Below are 22,775 nucleotides of genomic sequence, written 5' to 3' on the forward strand. Positions count from 1 at the left end.
TGCATTTTATAATGATGTGTCTGAGTGTGGATCTCTTTTTGTTCATCAAGCTTGTTGGATGTATAGATTAATGTTCTTCATCAAGCTTGGGATATTTTCAGCTGTTATTTAATTCCATTTTCTTTTTCTCTGCTCTTCTGTCTTTCCTCTGTCCTTCTAGTACTCCCATTACACCTATGTTGGTGCCCCAATAGTGGCATTCTCTGACTCTGTCCATTTTTCTTCATTCTCTTTTTTTTTGGATTGCATGATCTTCTTCAATCCATCTTCGAGTTCATTAGTTGCTTCAGCAGTTCAAACCAACTGTTGATCCCCTCTAGTGAATTTTTCACTTCGGTTACTGTACTTTTTATTGTACTTTAGAATTTCCATTTGGCTCTCTTTTATAATTTCTATATTGATAATTTCTTCATTCTCTCAATTTAGTGAGACAGTGTCATTATAGCTTCCTTTACTTCATTAAGCATAGTTTCCTTTAGTGATTTGAATAACTTTACAATAGCTGCTTTGAGGTCTTTTCCTGTTAAATTCAACATCTGAGTCCTCTCACAGGCAGTTTATGTTACCTGCTTCCCACCCCCCCAACTGTGTGAATCACAAGTTCTTATTTCTTTTCATGTCTCATAGTTTTTTGCTGAAAACTGGACACAATATATTGTATGAACTCTGTTTCTCTCCCCTTCTCTCTGGGACTTCTTTGTTTTGCTGTTGTTTGCTGTTTGTTTAGTGACTTGGCTAAATTGTTTCAGAAGTCCATTTCCCCTGCAGTGTGAAGCCTCGGCTGTTGCTCCTCAGAGGTACAGTCTAGGGCATGCACACATCACCAGGGAATGACAGTATCATGTTAGCAGAGCTGTCTTTGCCCATCTCTTTCCCTTATCTCTATTAAGGTATCTACTTAGCTCTTTGGCTTAAGGATTGCTGGCTGATTGCTCTACTGTTGTAAACAATGCTCTGGGGCATAGGTTGTTTCACAGTCTGATGCAATTAGTGTGGGCAGTAGCAGTTTTTTTTGGCCACTCTGAGGTTTTTTCTGACTTCAGGAAGGCTTTTCTTAGCTCTTTCCCTGGTTCTCTTTTGTGAAGTAGCTGGCCTATGGTTTAGCATTCTGCTTTTACAGGATATACCAGGCTCCTTTTTTTGCTTACTCTAGAGATTTCCATTGTTTTTGAGAGCGTCCTGAAACTTAAACTTCCCCACACTCTGTTTCAAATCAGTTCCTTTGGGGAGAACTTTGAAGCTCTCTGTTTTATATAGCTGCCCCTTCCCCTAGCAAAATCTCTGAGACACTGCTCCAGGGGCTGAGTGGAAGCAGTAGCCTCAGGTCTCCTTGGCTTGCCTCTCCCAGTGGGGAACTTCTGCCCTTCAAGCAAGACAGGGTGGGAGCAACTGGAGCACCAGTATTCTAGGCTGCCATACCTGCAATGGAATCTCCATTCTATCAGTAGGGGCTGGGTGACGGAGCTCCTGACCTCTTGGCTGCACTCACCAGGAATCCAGCCTCTGTAACTCGATGTGGGAGGGGATGAGAGGTGCTAGCAGCCCACCCTCCAGGTAAGACATGCTATCCTTTCTCTGGAAGATGAAAGGAGAGGGAGCCCATATTCTTAGCCACACCTGTTGAAAGTAGAGCTATTTTAATGCTGAGCTGGGGGCAGTGGTGGAAGGTAGGAGCAGATCATGGCTTTGCTGACATACTGGTGTTCTTACCAAATGTTAGCAGAGTTTCTTAGATAAATGTTTCTTAATTTGGTATATATCAGTGGGGCAATACCCAGTGACTTTAATTTTTATTTTATTTATTTATTTATTTATTTTTGGAGAGATTTGGGCAGTTCTTTATTTTTTAAACATCTTTATTGGAGTATAATTGCTTTACAATGGTGTGCTAGTTTCTGCTTTACAACAAAGTGACTCACTTATACATACACATATGTCCCCATACCCCCTCCCTCTTGCATCTCCCTCCCACCCTCCCTATCCCACCCCTCTAGGTGGCCACAAGCACCAAGCTGATCTCCTTGTACTATGTGGCTGCTTGCCACTACCTAGCTTTTTTACATTTGGTAGTATATATATGTCAGTGCAACTCTCTCACTTCGTCCCAGCTTACCCTTCCCCCTCCCCATTTCCTCAACTCCATTCTCAACATCTGCATCTTTATTCCTGTCCTGCCCCTAGGTTCTTCAGAGCTTTTTTTTTTTTTTTGAGATTTCATATAGATTGTGTTAGCATACGGTATTTGTTTTTCTCTTTCTGACTTACTTTACTCTGTATGACAGACCCTAGGTCCATCCACCTCACTACAAATAACTCAATTTCGTTTCTTTTTATGGCTAAGTAACATTCCATTGTATATATGTGCCACATCTTCCTTATCCATTCATCTGTTGATGGACATGTAGGTTGCTTCCACATACTGGCTATTGTAAATAGAGCTGCAATGAACATTGTGGTACATGACTCTTTTTGATTTATGGTTTTCTCAGGGTATATGCCCACTAGTGGGATTGCTAGGTCATATGGTAGTTCTATTTATAGTTTTTTAAGGAACCTCCATACTGTTCTCCATAGTGGCTGTATCAGTTTACATTCCCACCAACAATGCAAGAGGGTTCCCTTTTCTCCACACCCTCTCCAGCATTTATTGTTTGTAGATTTTTTGATGATGGCCATTCTGCCTGGTGTGAGGTGATACCTCATTGTAGTTTTGATTTGTATTTCTCTAATGAGTAAATGTTGAGCATCCTTTCATGTGTTTGGTTGGCAATCTGATATCTTCTTTGGAGAAATGTCTATTTAGGTCTTCTGCCCATTTTTGTGGGTTTGTGTGTTTGTTTTTTTTGATATTGAGCTGCATGAGCTGCTTATAAATTTTGGAGATTAATCCTTTGTCAGTTGCTTCATTTGCAAATACTGTCTCCCATTCTGAGGGTCTCCCATTTCTGAGGTCTTTTCGTCTTGCTTATGGTTTCTTTTGCTGTGCAAAAGCTTTTAAGTTTCATTAGGTCCCATTTGTTTACTTGTGTTTTTATTTCCACTTCTGTAGGAGGTGGGTCAGAGACGATCTTGCTGTGATTTATGTCACAGAGTGTTCTGTGTATGTTTTCCTCTAAGAGTTTTATAGTGTCTGGCCTTACACTTAGGCCTTTAATCCATTTTGAGATTATTTTTGTGTATGGTGTTAGGGAATGTTCTAATTTCATTCTTTTACATGTAGCTGTCCAGTTTTTCCAGAACCACTTATTGAAGAGGCTGTCTTTTCTCCATTGTATATTCTTGCCTCCTTTATCAAAAATAAGGTGACCATAGGTGCATGGGTTTATCTCTGGGCTTTCTATCCTATTCCACTGATACATATTTTTGTTTTTGTGCCAGTACCATACTGTCTTGATTACTGTAGCTTTGTAGTATAGTCTGAAGTCCAGGAGCCTGATTCCTCGAGTTCCATTTTTCTTTCTCAAGACTGCTTTGGCTATTCGGAGTCTTTTATGTTTCCATATACCTTGTGAATTTTTTTGTTCCAGTTCTGTGAAAAATGCCATTGCTAGTTTGATAGGGATTGCATTGAATCTTTAGATTGCTTCGGGTACTATAGTCATTTTCACAATGTTGATTCTTCCAATCCAAGAACATGGTATATCTCTCCATCTGTTTGTATCATGTTTAATTTCTTTCTTCAGTATCTTATAGTTTTCTGCCTATACGTCTTTTGTCTCCTTAGGTAGGTTTATTCCTAGGTATTTATTCTTGTTGTTGCAATAGTAAATGGGCGTGTTTCCTTAATTTCTCTTTCAGATTCTTCATCGTTAGTGTATAGGAATGCAAGGGATTTCTGTGCATTAATTTTGTATCCTGCTACTTTACTGAATTCATTGATTAGATCTAGAAGTTTTCTGGCAGCACCTTTAGGATTCTCTACGTATAGTATCATGTCATCTGCAAACAGTGACAGCTTTACTTCTTCTTTTCCGATTTGGATTCCTTTTATTTCTTTTTCTTTTCTGGTTGCTGTGGCTAAAACTTCCAAAACTATGTTGAATAATAGTGGTGAGAGTGGACATCCTTGTCTTGTGCCTGATCTTAGAGGAAGTGGTTTCAGTTTTTCACTATTGAGAACTATGTTGGCTGTGGGTTTGTCATATATGGCCTATATTATGTTGCGGTAAATGCCTTCTATGCCTACTTTCTGGAGGGCTTTTACCATAAAATGGGTGTTGAATTTTGTCGAAAGCTTTTTCTGCATCTATTGAGACGATCACATGGTTTTTATCCTTCAATTTGTTAATATGGTATATCACATTGATTGATTTGCATATATTGAAGAATCCTTGCATTCCTGGGATAAACCCCACTTGATCAAGGTGCATGATCCGTTTAATGTGCTCTTGGATTCTGTTTGCTAGTATTTTGTTGAGGATTTTTGCATCTATGTTCATCAGTGATATTGGCCTGTAGTTTTCTTTCTCTGTGGCATCCTTGTCTGGTTTTGGTATCAGGATGATGGTGGCCTAGTAGAATGAGTTTGGGAGTGTTCCTCCCTCTGCTATATTTTGGAAGAGTTTGAGAAGGATAGGTGTTAGCTCTTCTCTAAATGTTTGATAGAATTCACCTGTGAAGCCATCTGGTCCTGGGCTTTTGGTTGTTGGAAGATTTTTTATCACTGTCTCAATTTCAATGCTTGTGATTGGTCTGTTCATATTTTCTATTTCTTCCTGGTTCAGTCTCGGAAGGTTGTGCTTTTCTAAGAGTCTGTCCCTTTCTTCCAGGTTGTCCATTTTATTGGCATAGAGTTGCTTGTAGTAACCACTCATGATCCTTTGTATTTCTGCAGTGTCAATTGTTACTTCTCCTTTTTCATTTCTAATTCTATTGCTTTCAGTCTTCTCCCTTTTTTTCTTGGTGAGTCTGGCTAATGGTTTATCAATTTTATCTTCTCTAAGAACCAGCTTTTAGTTTTATTGATCTTTGGTATCATTTCTTTCACTTCTTTTCATTTATTTCTGATCTGATCTTTATGATTTCTTTCCTTCTGCTAACTCTGGGGGTTTTTTTTGTTGTTGTTCTTCTTTCTTTAATTGCTTCAGGTGTAAGGTTAGGTTGTTTATTTGAGATGTTTTTTATTTCCTGAGGTAGGATTGTATTTCTATAAACTTCCCTCTTAGAACTGCTTTTGCTGCATCCCATAGGTTTTGGGTCGTCGTGTTTTCATTGTCATTTGTTTCTAGGTATTTTTTGATTTCCTCTTTGATTTCTTCAGTGATCCCTTGGTTATTTAGCAGTGTATTGTTTAGCCTCCACGTGTTTGTATTTTTTACAGACTTTTCCCCTGTAATTATTATCTAGTCTCATAGCATTGTGGTGGGAAAAGATACTTGATACAATTTCAAGTGTTTTAAATTTACCAAGGCTTGATTTGTGATCCAATATATGATATATCCTGGAGAATGTTCCTTGAGCACTTGAGAAGAAAGTGTATTCTGTTGTTTTTGGATGGAATATCCTATAAATATCAATTAAGTCCATCTTGTTTAATGTATCATTTAAAGCTTGTGTTTATTTATTTTCGTTTTGGATGATGTGTAATTTTTTTTTTTAATAGTTTCTACCAGTTATGCTTGTTTTGCTGTGGGGCAGGTCTGCCATTCTGAAAGTGGAGCCTTTCTTCAGTATCTGTATTTCAAGTGCAGGAAGAAGGAAATGGCTTTTGAAGTAATCAGGTGAAGAACTCTCCTAGATTGAAAAGTTTTTATTCCATTATATATTATACACGAACAAAAACCTAAGTAATGTATACTGCACACTTAGAATATGCTAGTCATTGTTTTGAGCACTCAGAAAATATTAACACGTTTAGTCCTCTGTAAGTTGCATAGGTTGCTTTATCACGCTCATTTTATAGATGGAAACAGAGGCCCAGGAAGTTTCACTGATTTGCCCAAGGCTGTATAGCTAAGAAGTGGAAACACAAGGATTAAATAAAGGCAAATTTGCTCCACAGGCTGGTTTTTATTTCACATTTCTTTTTCTATGAATAGATAACTAGATACTTAAAATTTGGTTCATAATGTTAAAAAAATATCAATCCTGTTTTTACTTAGGATTATGTGGTAGTCATGTTTTTTACCTTAAACTTTCTTTGAAAATAGTTTCTAATATTTAGCTCCATAACCTTGTTCCATTTTGCAGTGTAGGAAAATGCTTGTCTCATTATCTCTTATCACTAAATACAATACTGTCTTTTAAAATATAATTGTCATTCTCTTTGTAAAATATTTTCTCTTATGGTTGATTTATCTTATATCTACATTTTATTTTTACATTTGTTTCATTACTTAGTATTTTAGTTCAGGCTGCTGTAACAAAATACCATAGACTGGATGACTTAAACAATAAACATTTACTTCTCACAGTTCTGGAGGCTGAGAGGTCCAAGATCAAGATGCCAGCAGATCTGTTGTCTAATGAGGGCCCACTCCCTGGTTTGTAGATGGTCACGTTCTTGTTGTATCCTCACATGACTGAGAGAAAGATAACTAGCTCTCTGGTCTCTTCTTATACAACCACTAATCCATCATAAGAGCTCTACCCTCATGACCTCATCTAAACCTAATTAACTCCCAAAGGTCTCACCTCCAAATACCATTACATTGGGGTGAGATCTCAACACATCAATTTTAGGGGGAAACAAACACTCAGTCCATGCACTAAGTGAACAACAAAGAATTTTCTCTTACAGTTCTGGGGGTCAGAAGTCCAAAATCAGTTTTGATTTTGCACCAGAATGAATGTATCAGCTGAGCCATGCTACCTCCAAAGGTTCTAGGAGAGAATTCTTTCCTTGCTTCCTCAAACTTCTGGTGGCTCCAGGCATTCCTTGCCTTGTGACCACCTCACTACTGTCTCTGCCTCCATGGTCCCACTGCCTCATCATCTTCTGTCTCAAAAATTCCCTCTGCCTCTCTCTTATAGGGATAGATATGATTGCATTAGGGCCCATCCAGATAATCCAGCAGAAGGATTTAAGATCCTCAACTTATTGCTTTTTCCATGTAAGGTAATATTCATTCTTTTACCACAAGAATATACTTGTAGTATACACCAAATGAGATCTTTATGTTTTTCCTGTTACATCTTAGACAAATGTCGAAAAGCTGTAAATTTTAAACTATAGCCCCGAGGCACCTCCAGAGACACAATTTAAAAACGATTATCAAACAATGGATATCCAGAAAATTAAATTCCCCTTCATAAGAGAATTATCTACAACATCACAGTTTAAAATGTGGTATTAAAATCTAAGTAGTACATTTTAACCTAATCCAAACATTCCTTTAAAAGAACAATTCAATGTCCTTCTGCAAAATGATAAATTGTTTTCTACAATCAGGAATCTTTAAAATTCAAGATACCTTTTAAATTCAATTTAGTAACACACACACAGATACTCTCACTACCCACCCTCCCCCGCCAGCGCATAAGCCTATGGAGAAGAACATTTATGTTATTTAGTCTGCTCTGGGAGGCCATTTCTAAGAGTTATGAATACAAAGTAATGAGACTACATTTTTCTTTAATATATAATTTCATACTTAACATGCAGATGGGCGCTGTAACCCATTAGGGTAGGCAATTTGGTAAATATATACCTTTTTATATTTTGCCACTTTTCAAACTATTTGGAATTCTTCTTTTAGAAATTTCCTCTATATCAGTTTATTATACATGGAAGTCTTATTTTTAATGGCCACATTTTCTTTAAAAAGTATGAGCTTCACATCCTAGGCTCACTCATGATTACCTTTCACTGAACTTGAGATAGTTACCTCTTAGTTTTTAAAAAGCAAAATTACCCTATGTAACATGTTTTTGCTGTTACTAAGATTATTTTAAAAGAACATACCACGTTAGACTCCAGGCTGCTCAAATCCGTGAACAGGCTAGCACCAATGCTGGTGTACTGTAAACCGTAACAATTCTGTCAAGCAGATCTGCTGGTCACAATGGAGACACTCTCCCAAGGAAGAGTTACGACCACTACATAACAGGCTGAGCCGACCAGCTCTCCAGTCACCTTTGTGCGGTCTATTCCATGCACCCATAACCAAAGGACCTCTTCTAAATGTTGACTTGATTCAAGGCAGCTTCACCACTTATGACCAAGCCAAATCAGGTAGAAGACAACAGTCTCACTTTGCCATGATATAAGAGGGGTTCAGATTCACTAGAATTTAGTCTAGCTCTTTAGAGAAGAAAGGTTTATAGAGCAATTCTGCATAAATCTACTCAAGCCACTCATGAACTAGTTATTCTAAATAAATTAACTGACTATAAAGGGGCCAACATCAAGACTCAGGCCTTGGGTCAGATGAAGTGAGTGATGCAGTGAAAGGCTCTTTTGGAAGATGGACCATATCCTTGGTTCAGCCCAGTAACCATTCTATGTTCTTGTTTCTCTGGGAGAGTTGTGGGATACAACAGAACAACAAGGGTTCACCTACAGTACTTTCTGCTGGTCCTCCCTTCCTATGAAATTTCTGGTCATTGAATTTAAATAATTTTAAGTGTTCAGTTTTCCATATATCTTTATCATCTCTGAGAAATTAAATCAGTTCTGTTTGGCTACTAATGCCGGGATCCATATTTGTTTGTTTTTTTAACATCTTTATTGGGGTATAATTGCTTACAGTGGTGTGTTAGTTTCTGCTTTATCAAAGTGAATCAGTTTATACATATACATATGTTCCCATATCTCTTCCCTCTTGCGTCTCCCTCCCTCCAACCCTCCCTATCCCACCCCTCCAGGCGGTCACAAAGCACCAAGCCGATATCCCTGTGACATGCGGCTGCTTCCCACTAGCTATCTACCTTACGTTTGTTAGTGTATATATGTCCATGCCTCTCTCTCGCCTGTCACAGCTCACCCTTCCCCCTTCCCATATCCTCAAGTCCGTTCTCCAGTAGGTCTGTGTCTTTATTCCTGTCTTACCCCTAGGTTCTTCATGACATTTTTTTCCCTTAAATTCCATATATATGTGTTAGCATATGGTATTTGTCTTCTCTTTCTGACTTTCTTCACTCTGTATACAGACTCTAGGTCTATCCTATCTATCCACCTCATTACAAATAGCTCAATTTCCTTTCTTTTTATGGCTGAGTAATATTCCATCGCATATATGTGCCACATCTTCTTTATCCATTCATCCGATGATGGGCGCTTAGGTGTTTCCCTCTCTCGGCTATTGTAAATAGAGCTGCATGAGCATTTGGGTACATGACTCTTTTTGAATTTGGTTTTCTCAGGGTATATGCCCAGTAGTGGGATTGCTGGGTCATATGGTAATTCTATTTGTAGTTTTTTAAGGAACCTCCATACTGTTCTCCATCGTGGCTGAACCAATTCACATTCCCACCAGCAGTGCAAGAGTGTTCCCTTCTCTCCACACCCTCTCCAGCATTTATTGTTTCTAGATTTTTTGATGATGGCCATTCTGACTGGTGTGAGATGATATCTCATTGTAGTTTTGATTGCATTTCTCTAATGATTAATGATGAGCATTCTTCATGTGTTTGTTGGCAGCCAAAGCAATCTTGAGAACGAAAAACGGAGCTGGAGGAATCAGGCTCCCTGACTTCAGACTATACTACAATGCTACAGTAATCAAGACAGTATGGTACTGGCACAAAAACAGAAAGATAGATCAATGGAACAGGATAGAAAGCCCCAGAGATAAACCCACGCACATATGACACCTTATCTTGATAAAGGTGGCAGAATGTACAGTGGAGAAAGGACAGCCTCTTCAATAAGTGGTGCTGGGAAAACTGGACAGCTACATGTAAAAGTATAGATTAGATCACTCCCTAACACCATACACAAAAATAGCTCAAATGCATTAAAGACCTAAATGTAAGGCCAGAAACTATCAAACTCTTAGAAGAAAACATAGGCAGAACACTCTATGACATAAACCACAGCAAGATCCTTTTTGACCACCTCCTAGAGAAAATGGAAATAAAAACAAAAATAAACAAATAGGACCTAATGAACGTCAAATCTTTTGCCACCAAAGGAAACCATAAACAAGACCAAAGACAACCCTCAGAACGGGAGAAAATATTTGCAAATGAAGCACTGACAAAGGATAATTTCCAAAATTTACAAGCAGCTCATGCAGCTCAGTAACAAAAACAAACAACCCAATCCAAAAATGGACAGAAGACCTAAGCAGACATTTCTCCAAAGAATATATACAGACTGCAACAAACACATATTTGGTTTTAAACTTTTCTTGGTTTTAGTTTAGTTTTTTTATCAGCTTATGAATTTTATTTCTGTTTATCAATAAGAACTATTAAAGCAGAATGTTATAAAACTTCAGTCTAGTTATATAGCATCAGAAATACTTAAATTTAAAAAATGGATGTTAGACAAATAAGTAAAGTTTTAGAGCTATATTCAAAAATACTTTAAAGAAATAAAGTCTTCACAAGGTGGCTGCCAATCACCTGTTAACACTTATGTGAATGTTTATATTCTAATGGATATAGTAGAAGGATGATGAAATGAAGCAATGCTTTGTGAAAAACTATAAACAAAAATTAGCTTTTATGTAACACAGATTCTTAACGATTCCTCTCAAGAGTACAGACAGGCTCCAATTACAAAGTATTAATAATTTCACTGGAGGTTAAATAAGCCAACATGTCTCACAATTCACATGCCTCTTATAGACATTTTAGTAGAAATGAACCAACCACCTTATAGACTATCAGTCCACAGGAAAGAGAAAATGTTTTTGTCATGAATGATCTTGCAGGTTGTGTTGGCTATTAACTATTACCTCTCAGCTCCAAATTCATCCTTTGGTCCTCTCTATAAAAATGGATCTAGGTCCTTAAATATTTTTTCTCTGACAACTGCACCATGTGAAGTTTTGTCAAGATGGGGCACTGGAGAGACACAATAGAGAGAGCAGCAGGAAAGGGTTTTGCTCTCTGGTGAGCTGGCTCAGCAGCAGTTTCTCTGGCAGGGCATGGGCCACAGGTGGCTGCCCCAGTGTACAGTCCTGCAGCAAATGCAGTCTCCCCAGTGCCGGATCTTGCAGGCAGAGAGGCCACTAGAAGCAGCAGCTTCCCCAGCACCAGTGTTGGCTGGTTTTATGCAGAGCGCCTCTGTTAAGATACCTCCTCAGCAAGTTCCGGGGGGAGGTTTCTGTTTTACTTCCATCAACGAGGCACCACAGTGACTTTTCTGCCACGCAGTGAACCAGCCAGGTTCTCTGCAACAAAGTCTGAACCTCAGTCCCAAGGGGCCTCTTCTCTGGGTATTCCAACTCAGCCTTTGGTAGTGTTATTAAGATCATATTATATCTGCTATTCTGTATTCTACAGAGGTCTCTTACCTCATCAATCTCTCAGTTCCAAGCCCCTGTTATATTTACAGTCTTTTCTTTTAAACTTCCCCTGTTCAAATGACATGTTGCCTCTCTCCTGACCGGACCCAGCTTATCCAGCAATAGAAAGCATTGTTTTCCAATTCTTTGTGTATCTTAGGATAAATATCCCTACTAACAATTAGCTACACTGATGTAATTTTTTTAAAAATCAGAAAAAGTTGTTTTAAAAGATATATATTTTATTTATGTAATCCTCTATAGCTTCAGAACCACATGAAAAACCGAAGAAAAGTAAGGATGTTTTCTCATTTAATATTCATCTGTAGGAAAAAGAAATCCAGTTAAAAATATGAAAAATGTGAAGCCAGAACTTTCATGAAGAAAATACTTGCCTAGTTTGTATATAGCAGAGAATAAAAGAATCAAGTCAATTTTACAAACCACTAGAAATGGAATAAAAAAAATGGCCTCATCTAATGAATGAACTTCAGATAATATTTTCATTACTTATTCTGTCTTGTTAATATGAGTAAAAAATATAAATAAACATTTATATAATAGCACAGATTCAAATCAAACAGCATAGAGCAAGAGAAAAGGGAAAAAGAAAATATTTTCACACCTTATTAAGTGGGCTGACGTGAACAACTGCCAGCAAACAACTTTATAAGAAACTTAAATTATGAAAAAGTTTGCTCATTTTTACACTTTATCTAATTATCTAAAAACAATCTTCTCATTCAATATAAAACACGCACAGAACCTAGCAAATTAATAAATGTCTTTCTCAAAGACTCTTACATGTAAATAATAATAATATCAACAAAAAAGATCTCTCCTAACGAACTATCAGAAAGAGAAGTTAAGAAAATAATCCTATTTACAACCACATCAAAAAGAATAGGAATAAATTTAACCAAGGAGGTGAAAGACTGTACACTGAAAACTATATGACATTGATGAAAAATTGAAGAAGACACAATAAATGAAAAGATATTCTGTGCTCCTGGATTGGAAGAATTAAGATTGTTAAAATTTCCTACTACTAGTGATTTCTGTAAATCAATCCTTATCAAAATCCCAATGGTATTTTTCATAGAATAGAAGTAAACAATCCTAAAATTTGTATGGAACCACAAAAGACCCCACATAGTCAAAGCATTCTTGAGAAAGAAGAACAAAGCTGGAGACATCACACTCCCTGATTTCAAACTATACTATAAAGCTATAGTAATCGAAACAGTATAGTACTGAACTAAAAACAGATACATAGGTCAATGAAGCAGAAGGGAGAGCCCAGAAATAAACCTTTGCATAATTGGTCAATTTATTTACAACAAAGGAGCCAACAGTATATGATGGAAGTAGGACAGTTTGTTCAAAAAATGGTTTTGGGAAAACTGGACAGCCACATACAAAAGAATGAAACCAGACTACTATTTTACACCATACACAAAAATTAACTAAAAGTGGATTAAAGACTTGAATGAAAGACCTAAAACCATAAATTCCTAGAAGAAAAACATAGGCAGTCAGCTCCCTGACGTTGGTTTTGATGATAATTTTTTTGAATCTGACTCCAAAAGCAAAGAAACAAGAGCAAAAATAAACAAGTAGGCTACATCAAACTAAAAAGCTTCTGCACAGCAAAGGAAATTCAACAAAATTAAAAGGCAACCTACTGAATGTGAGAAAATATTTGCAAATGATATGACTCTGAAAAGGGGCTTAATATACAAAATATATAAAGAACTCATACAACTCAATATCCAAAAAACAAACAAAAAAAATCCCCAAACCAAAACCAAAATTCAGAAACAAAACACCAAGCAACCCAATTAAAAAATGTGCAGTGGACATGAGTAGGCACTTTTCCAAAAAATATGCAGACTGCCAATAGGCACATGAAAGATGTTCAACAGCACTAATCATCAGGGAGATGCAAATGGAAATCACGATATCACCTCACACTTGTCAGAATGGTTATTATAAAACGACAACAAATAACAAGTGTTGGTGAGGATATGAAAAAAAGGTGATGCACTGTAGGTGGAAATGTAAATTTGGTGGAAAACAGAGGTTCTTAAAAATTAAAAATAGAAGTACATACAATCCAGCAGTTCCACTTCTGGGTATTCATCCCAAGAAGAAAAACACTAACTCAAAAAGATATATGCACCCTTATGTTCACTGTAGCCATATTTATGATGGCCAAGAAATAGAACAACCTAAAGGTCCTCCGATGGATGAACAGGTAAAGAAAATGTGGTATGTACACTCACCATACATACACACAAATATTATTCAGCCATAAAAAGGAAGGAAATCTTGCCACTTGCAACAACGTGGAGGCACCCTGATGGCATTATGCTAAGTGAAGTAAGTGAGAAAAAGACATATAATATGATCTCACTTTTATGTGGAATAACAACACAACTCCAAGTTTATAGATACAGAGAACAGATTGGTGTTGCCAGAGGCAGGAAGTGGAGGGGTGGGCAAAATGGGTGAAGGGGGTCAAAAGGCAAAACTTCCAGCTATGAAATAAATAAGCATGGGGATATAATGTATGGTATGGTGACTGTAGTTAATAATAGTGTACGCATATTTGAAAGTCGCTAAGAGAGACCTTAAAAGTCCTCACCTCAAAAAAAAAAAAGTCCTCATTTCAAGAAAAAAAAATTTTTGTTAAGGAGGTTGGTGTTAACTTACCATAGTGACGTTTCACAGTACATACAAATATCAAATCATTATGTTGTACACCCAAAACTAACATAATGTTATGTGTCACTTATACCTCAATAAAATTAACACATTAAAAAAGCCCACCTTCGTTTCTACCCACCCACCCTGTACCACCCCTCAAATCCCAAACTGCAACTCTCTGGAACAGACAGCAAGAATATGCAGATTAATTAAGGTAACACTGCATGAAAAACCCTGGACATGCAAGCCATGGTCCAAGATTATTGAGATATGTAAAACTTAGCAAGAAACTATTTCTTTATCTAAAGAACACTATACATGAAGCAAAGAAAAAGCACTGGTTAGACATTAGGACCAGGGAGTGTCATAAAATCCAAAAATGAAACAAAACAAAATACCAATCAATCAAACAAACCCCAAAACAGCCCTTAATAACTTCCAGCTTTTAAAAGTTTAAGACAAAAGAAAATGAATGAATTTCTCATGTGTTTCAAGGATAAATAGGCTCTTCCTGTCTCTAGTTTAAACAAACTCTTCAGTTGAAGGTTCTGACTCTACAATTTTGGAAAGTATGACTGCCTGACAGGCAAAATACAGATGAAAATAAGATAATAGTAATTTGGTAACAAATTATAAACTCCAATCCAACTGGCCACCGGCACTTCAAAGTAAACATTAGTTAGAGTTAGTGGGGTCTGTGGTCACAGTGTTACAGAGAAGTACTATCTTCTGTTTTTAAAGTATGAGTAGCTAGAACCTTATCAATAAGAAAAAACAAACGGTAGGGACTTCCCTGGTGGCACAGTGGATAAGAATCTGCCTGCCAATCCAGGGACATGGGCTCGATCCCTGGTCTGGAAGATCCCACATGCCATGGAGCAACTAAGCCTGTGCTCCACAAATACTGAGCCTGCACTCTAGAGCCCGTGTGCCACAACTACTGAGCCCACGTGCCACAACTACTGAAGCCCACGCGCCTAGAGCCTATGCTCTGCAACAAGAGAAGCCACTGCAATGAGAAGCCCACGCACCACAACAGAGAGTAGCTCCTGCTCACCGCAACTAGAGAAAGCCCGCCGCAGCAATGAAGACCCAACACAGCCAAAAAAATAAACAAAATTTTAAAAAAAGAAAAAACAGAACGGTACTACTGAGAAAAAGCAGAGTGACTAAAGAAAACACAACTAATGATTATTTCTCTTAATCTCATTCATTTTTCCAAAAGCACATTCAAATCAGCATTTCGTATTAACACAATAATGGATCACCTAACTTTAGCTATTATATATCTCTTCTCCTAACAACATCACTATGAAAATAAATATGGAAAATTTTCATTTCTTTGCAAACTGAGATAGGTAACAAAGTATAATGTTACTTAACTTTAAAGATACACACAAAAGATAAGCAATTTTCCATGACCTTACACATGAATTTGGATAAAATCTCACCGTAATCTCTTTGCTGTAGAAATGGCCTATCTATGAATACATATTTTGACATAAATTATTTTCTATTTCTCAGTTTTGTGTCTCATATTTCAGAGGAGAAAAATGAAGAGTGCATTTTCTAGAAATGTGAATGCTAAGCAGCAGACAGGAATGACAGTTTAATACTGTAGGTATTACTGGTCTTTGGCTCAAAAACTCTGACCCTGAAATCCTGTGTCAAGATGCTCTTCAGGGGTTTCCCTGGTGGCACAGTGGTTAAGAAACCGCCTGCCAACGCAGGGGACATGGGTTAAAGCCCTGGTCCGGGAAGATCGCACATGCTGCAGAGCAACTAAGCCCATGAGCCACAACTACTGAGCCCAGCCCGCGCCTGCACTAGCCCACGCGCCTAGAGCCCATGCTCCGTAACAAGAGAAGCCACCGCAATGAGAAGCCTGTGCACCACAATGAAGAGTAGCCCTCGCTTGCCGCAACCAGAGAAAGCACAAGCACAGCAACAAAGACCCAATGCAGCCAAAAATAAATAAATAAAATAAATAAATTTATTTAAAAAAAAAAAAGATGCTCTTCAATAATCCCGCAGTTGGGTGGAGCCCCTTTATATCAAGGGGTCAGAAGAGACACTGGAATGTCTATCTGACCATATGTGGAATTTGAAAAAGAAAACACTATCTTCAGCTGAAGTAGTAGTAAGGTCGAAAGGAAAAGGACTGACTAACTAAAGCTGTAATCCTAACGATTTCCACAATTTTAACCAAAACACAGAGTTTTAAATTCAATTCTTAAGGGATTAGTACTCTGATCTATGATTAAAATTTAATGAAGACTCCACAGCCAGTTTTTGCTGATTGTAAAAAAAATTAAAAAATCGAATTTCATGATAACAAACTCCATGAGCACTGTCAAAATTTGTTCTTTTATTTCAAATATCCATTTGAGAAAAATTTCAAATAAATAAACATAAATCAGTAATCAACTTGTTTTACATTTTTTGACATGGAGATGATTTTATATTATTTAAAATGGAATTTAACCTGTATTAAATTCAATTTTCCACTTCAATCAAGATTTCTATAGAAAAATACTGCATGTTTGTTCTTCCTATAAAATACAGCAATTATCTACCTTATTTATTATTTCCCAAAAGCAAAATCAGCCCAATCTCAACACACCACTGGAATTTAGGAGAAAGTTAATACAGGCACATTTGCAGTTAAGGATAGCACATATGTTTTATCTTGCCTTCTCAGGCTGTTGGACTACAGATGCCAAGGACGCAATGCTGAAAAGGATTATCGGGCTCAACATAAACACATACCACAATCAATTAATTATGTCTGCTATGAACACAGGCAGCATACACACGTGACATATTTCACCATCCCTCCTACGGAAGCTGTTGGTTAAGAACACATTTTAGTGGTCAGACAGCCCTGGGTTCAAATCCTGACCTCTCCATATATTAGGTGTATGACCTTAGACAGATTACTAGCTTCCCTGGCTCTAAAATGGGAATAATAATCCTTAAATTTGTCAGAGCTAAGTTACAATGAACATGAAGACTTAAATACAACCTGGCATGCAGTAATTACTTGAAAATAGCTACTATTAGTAGTGTTATAGGAGTTTGAGTCTTTCAGGGCTCATTAGTGACCGATCACTGAATGTGATCTTGAAAGGCAGGTCCCTGACCAAGTCTGCTGCTGTGGTGAGTGAGCTCTCACTCAGCAAGTCACTGGATTTACGGCACCAGCCAGCTGTGGCTGCACCTGCTGAGCAGAGGCACCGGCAGCTCACGCAGGGCACACGGACACAACTCCGGGAAGCAACCAAGGGTCAGGGCCATCCTCTCATATTCCCCAAACCAACACTACAGGTCTGAGGTCTGTCCACGCAATACAGAAATGTGCCATTTACTCAGAATGAGGTTTAGGAAAATAATGGTTACAAAAATAGAACCTTTTTACTCTTCCTGGGACCACTCACCTACCTACCAAGTATGGGATAGGAACTGGTAATCACACTCTTCTGAGAATTTCAGAGTCTTAATCTAGGCCTACTCAACACCAGCTGCAGTGAAAGAAAACAGACTTCAACCAACATGAAATCTACTTTAATGACAAAGTATATATATATATATATATATATATATATATTATATATATATATAAAATGAAGAAAAGACCTTTAAAATTTTAAAGCTAGGGGCTTCCCTGGTGGCGCAGTGGTTAAGAATCCGCCTGCCGACTCAGGGGACACGGGTTCGAGCCCTGGTCTAGGAAGATCCCACATGCCGTGGAGCAACTAAGTCCATGTGCTGCTACTACTGAGCCTGTGCTCCTCAACAAGAGAAGCCACCACAATGAGAAGCCTGTGCACCGCAATGAAGACTGAACCCAGCCTAAGATAAATAAACAAATAATTAATTATAAAAAAAAAAAAAATTTTAAAGCTAGATAGAAAATGCTTATGATATATAACCAGGAGAATGAACAATATCACTAAAAGGAAACTAGATTCTTTTATTATAAAAAGTAGTTTTCAACAGCTAAAAACAGTGTCAAATATTACAATATTGCTTGAAATTCTGACTCCATGATTATGATTTCTAATTAATAGGGTTGGCTACTACTCCAGGTCTTATTACAGTATATGATTTTACTGAGCCTGAGTGAATCTGATTGGAAAGCAATGAAAATGGAAGGACATAGGTTTTAAAGAGTCAGCAGACCTTGGTTCACTACTTATTTTAACCTTTTAACCCTGAACTTCCTTAAACTCCTGGATGGTCATCTCTCCATCTGCAGAATACTCGTAAGACTATTTCCCTCTTTAGTTTGCGGTGCGCATCAAACTAGACTCTTCTACTTCAAAGTGTTATACAAACACTAAAATGCTGTCCCACCAGGTGACTACTGCTAGAGAAGCCACACCTTACCGTGGGTGTATGAAACAGACTTGGATTACTGGGAACAGGAGAGAAGCTGGGAGGGCAGTGCCGTGGGCACAGCACACAAGGATAAATCTGCTCTCATTACTGGGCACAACTGCCAAGCTCCCTGAGGGCGAGACCATGCCAACACAGGCCCTGTGGATAACAGGCTACTGACTGCATGGAAATCTCACCTTTTTTTTTAATTCTGGAGATAGTTTCCTTTAATTTGGTTCCATAAATCTGGGTGGAGGGGCCGAGCATGAAGATGGACAAACACGTGAAATGAAATATCATGGACAAAGAATGCCCAAGAAGAAACAAATCTGGATACTAATCATAGGCCCCACCCATTTTTAAAAATCCAACTCACTCACATGATTAGTAAAGATATAAATAAATAACAAAATAATATATAAGCACAGTTATGTTTAGGTGTCAAGAGTGATATATATAGACATGAGGCCAGATGGGAAGATGTCTTCTATTCCTCCATCTTCAGAAATACAAGAAGCTGTTTACAGCCATTGAAAAAAGGTTAAATAAACTACAGTTCACAGAGCCAACACTCAAGCATTCATTGCCGGTTATAATGCTATTTGGGGAAGAAGCGGAGATTGAGTTTCCTCACTTTTAAAATATGAAATGCCTGACAGTTTTTCTTAAAGTATTAACAAGTGCTAAGTGCTTTGAATGTATCAATTTAATTCTCATAATAATCTTTAGAGACTGGTACTATTATTGTCCCTACTTTTTAGAAGAGGAAACCATGCCACAGAGAAGTTATAAAACTTGCCCAAGATCACACACCTCATGAGGGGAAAAGCCAAGACCTGAATCTAGGCAGTCTGCAACCTTGAATTAATATATACTCTACCATCTAATAAAATAAACAATTAAGCAGAATATATACTTGTTTCAAAAAGCATCTCCTAAAGGCCTACTATTGCTACATGTATGATAACAAAACCTTTAAAGACACTAGATTTAAACAGAAGTTCATGGGTCATCTCCATTTATTACTTAATTAATCATGTCATCACATTTATTCGACTCAGGTGCTTGTGGGATTGGACGTAAAAAGGAAGCAAGGGCCTAGGAGAGTAACTACCACTATCAAAAATAATATTGCTCATCTGGGAAATATCTAACTAATCTATTCCAGCCTTCATAAACAGGATTGATCCTAACCAGTCTCCCTTGTATTCCCAGTCCCTGTACCCTGGCCTCATAGGGATCCAACAGTCCCTTATGTTGCCCCTTGTCTATCCAAAGGCTCCAATCAACTATCTCCTGCTCTGCCATCACCAACAATAGAATTTTGCAGCCCAGAAACACTTTTCTTCTTCATCAAGTCCTCTTCATGTTGGTTCCAGTGGATGAAGTCGACTAGACGTTAAGGGGGAAGAGGAATATCTGACTAACTAAAGCACATTAAATTCATCTCCAGCTGGTAGTATGAGAAGAGATAATTAGGGCAAAGAGCTTTCCTACTGTCCCTTGAACAAATCACAGTGCCCATTCTCAGGGCCGGGGGAATTCAGGGGTGGCAAGCAAGGCACAAAATGTAAGGAGGCATCATTGTCAAGTGCCAATACTACCTGCACGCCTCTGAGAGTGAGTGCATCCTTACATGTTGTGCCCTCCTAGGTGCCTCACTTTACTTATTCTAAAGACCTTGCACCATTCTGCCCGCAAGTCAAAACGGTTAAGATGGTCCCAGTGGACAGGAAGGAAAAACTTTAGCTGCTCTCTGGTCACTGCCTGAGGAGAAGCGACTGGTTCTACCTTCCCTTCTAATTTTCCAATGATTTCTAATTTAGTTTCTGGCTAAAACCTAAGCTCTTGTTTGGTGGCTGACCAACTTTCCTAAACAAAAAAGAAACACTAGTGAGTGAGAAAGCCTCTGGCCCCAGGGCCTCAAAATCTATTAGGTATCAATTAGCTCTTCCAGGGTGACGGCAATCAGCTGCCTAGAAAACGAGTGCTACAGCCACAAGAGCCCCGTAGGGGACCAGGGTGCCGGCCTGCCCATATCTGCTCCAACATCACCACTCTGTCCACTGACTTTTATACTGGATCAGAGAATAAACCAATAGCTACCTTACCATCTTAAAAACAGCAACAACAAAAAACAAAAACAGTTTTCTTCTGATCCCACTTTACCCACTACCTATCCTTCATTTCTTGTCCCTTTTCATTTTCTTATCTCCCACTCTACTGAGCCCGTTCCTGTCAGGCTCTTACCCCCATACTCCACCAAACCCCTTCATCAAGGTCACCAATCACTTTCATGGCACTAAATCTAGAGTCAGTCCCCCCCCTCCTCCCAATACACTTTCTGCTTTTGGCTGCTAGGACACGGCGCTCTCCTGGTTTTCCTCTGTCTTCACTGGTGTCCCTTCTCAACCTCCTCTTCCCTATACTTTCGTACTGTCTGAGTGTCCCAAATCTGTCCTTGGTCCTCTACTCTTTCTACCCATATTCACACCCTGGGTGATCTCATTCAACTTAACCACAACTTGAAATGCCATACACTTGACAATTCCCACATTCACATTTTTAGCTCACTTCAGCCTCACATCCAGATGCCAACTCAACATTGGCACTTGGACGTCCAGGAGGCAACTTGAACTCAACACGCCTCAAAAGGAATTCTTGATCTTACCTCCCTAATCTGTTGCACCCACACTCTTTCATCTCAGTTCAAACCACCCAGAATGCAGCCTTTTAGGTGCTTAGGCCAAAAGGCCTCCAGTTAACCTTGACTCCCCTCTCTCACTACCCAGCATCCAGTCTGTCAGGAAATCCTGCTGGCTCCACCTCTACCCACCCTGCCATACATACTCTCCTCTGAGTTACTCCAATAGCCTCCTGATGAGTCTCACTGCTTCCACCCGCGCTTCCTCCACCTCCATATCTGCCATTCCCAACACAGAAGCCAGAAAAGAAGAGAAATAAAAGAAAACAAACAGAGACAGGAACTTAAGTACGTAAATGACAAGACATAATGAAGTACAGTTGACCCTTGAACAGCAAGAGTTTGACTGTGTGGGCCCACTTATATGCAGATTTTTTTCAGTAAGTACTACAGTACTACACGATCCACAGCTGGTTGAATCTGTGGATGCAGAACTACGGATACAGAGGGCCAATTAGGGGACTTCAACATCCTCGAATTTTGGTATCTGAGGTGTGCCCTGGAACCAACCCCCCACAGGTACTGAGGGATAATACTCACACCTATATCCTGACTCCAACAGTTATAAATGCAGGCTGCGAACATGTACGTTGATAGGAAACTCAAATACTACAAGGGGCACTGCTGTCTAGGACACAGTTTTTTAAGTCAGGGGACAACTCTTTTTCAAGTTCTGCATTAAGTACGCTTTCCCTTAATTTACATCCTAGCTTCACTCCTGGGAAACTGATTGTATTTTAAGACAATGCAAAAGTGCTTTGTGTATGTGTGTAAAAAGTTAAGCCCAGTTGTGGACTTTCACTGGTAAAGCACAGTGGGCCATTTTTAAGTTTTTTGTGTGGGACTGACCTGTGCATGATAGGATGCCTGGTCTCTCTGTCACCCATTCACTAACTGCCGGTAGTACCTCTTCAATCACTGTAGCAACCAGTGATCGAATGTCCTCACAAATGGCATCGCAAATGTCCCAAACACTCTTGGTAGAGGAACCTCTCCTGCTTAGAAACACTACTCTAGAAATAAGTCTACAATCCTATAGCATCTGCTGATTCATGGTTTGATCAAAAGAAGTGTGAGCAACATACTGAAAAGCACCAAGTGCCATCCATCTTGAGGAAGGGATTAAAAGTTATTCAAGAATATCCTAATATATCCATCGGTTCTCAGCTCAGATAGTCCCCTTGTCCTAACATGTTGGTGAGCTTGGCTTTCTTGTGAGGTGGCGGTGGGATTATAATGGCTGGCAACTACACATGACACATAACTTGAAACCTTGGGAATTTGCTACTATGTAAATCCATTTTGCAGTATGGGGAAGTACCAGTGTGCAGGAAAGAACACTGGACTGATTGGGAATCAAATGATCTGGGTTGTAATTCAGGCTCTGCAAACAAAGAGATGTATTTACCTATTTGACCGATCTTTACCTACGAGCTAGGCAGCACTGGGACCACAGAGAAGAACAGAGAATTTTTACCCTAGAGAAAGAAGTCTAGAGGGAGCAGATCAGTCCCCAAATGCGTCTTCCTTTCTTCAGCCTCAAATGTGAATCTTCAAAGTACCTTCCAAGTAAAAAATAAAATTAA

At 38.6% G+C, this 22,775-nt stretch overlaps 1 protein-coding gene across 3 annotated transcripts in view; it reads right to left on the reverse strand.

Annotated features, from left to right (window-relative positions):
- RASSF8 (Ras association domain family member 8) overlaps window positions 1–22,775 on the reverse strand; it is a 131,007-nt gene that overhangs the window by 55,837 nt on the left and 52,395 nt on the right. Inside the window, exon 3 of one of the 3 annotated variants that reach the window (XM_032646524.1) lies at window positions 22,667–22,751. The exons of the other annotated variants lie outside the window; for them this stretch is intronic. The gene's annotated coding sequence lies outside the window, so the exon portion shown is untranslated. The remainder of the gene's footprint in view (window positions 1–22,666; window positions 22,752–22,775) is intronic. 3 annotated transcript variants of the gene reach the window in all.

The sequence above is a fragment of the Phocoena sinus genome, chromosome 10 (genome assembly GCF_008692025.1).
Source record: "Phocoena sinus isolate mPhoSin1 chromosome 10, mPhoSin1.pri, whole genome shotgun sequence".
Taxonomy (NCBI): Eukaryota; Metazoa; Chordata; class Mammalia; order Artiodactyla; family Phocoenidae; genus Phocoena; species Phocoena sinus.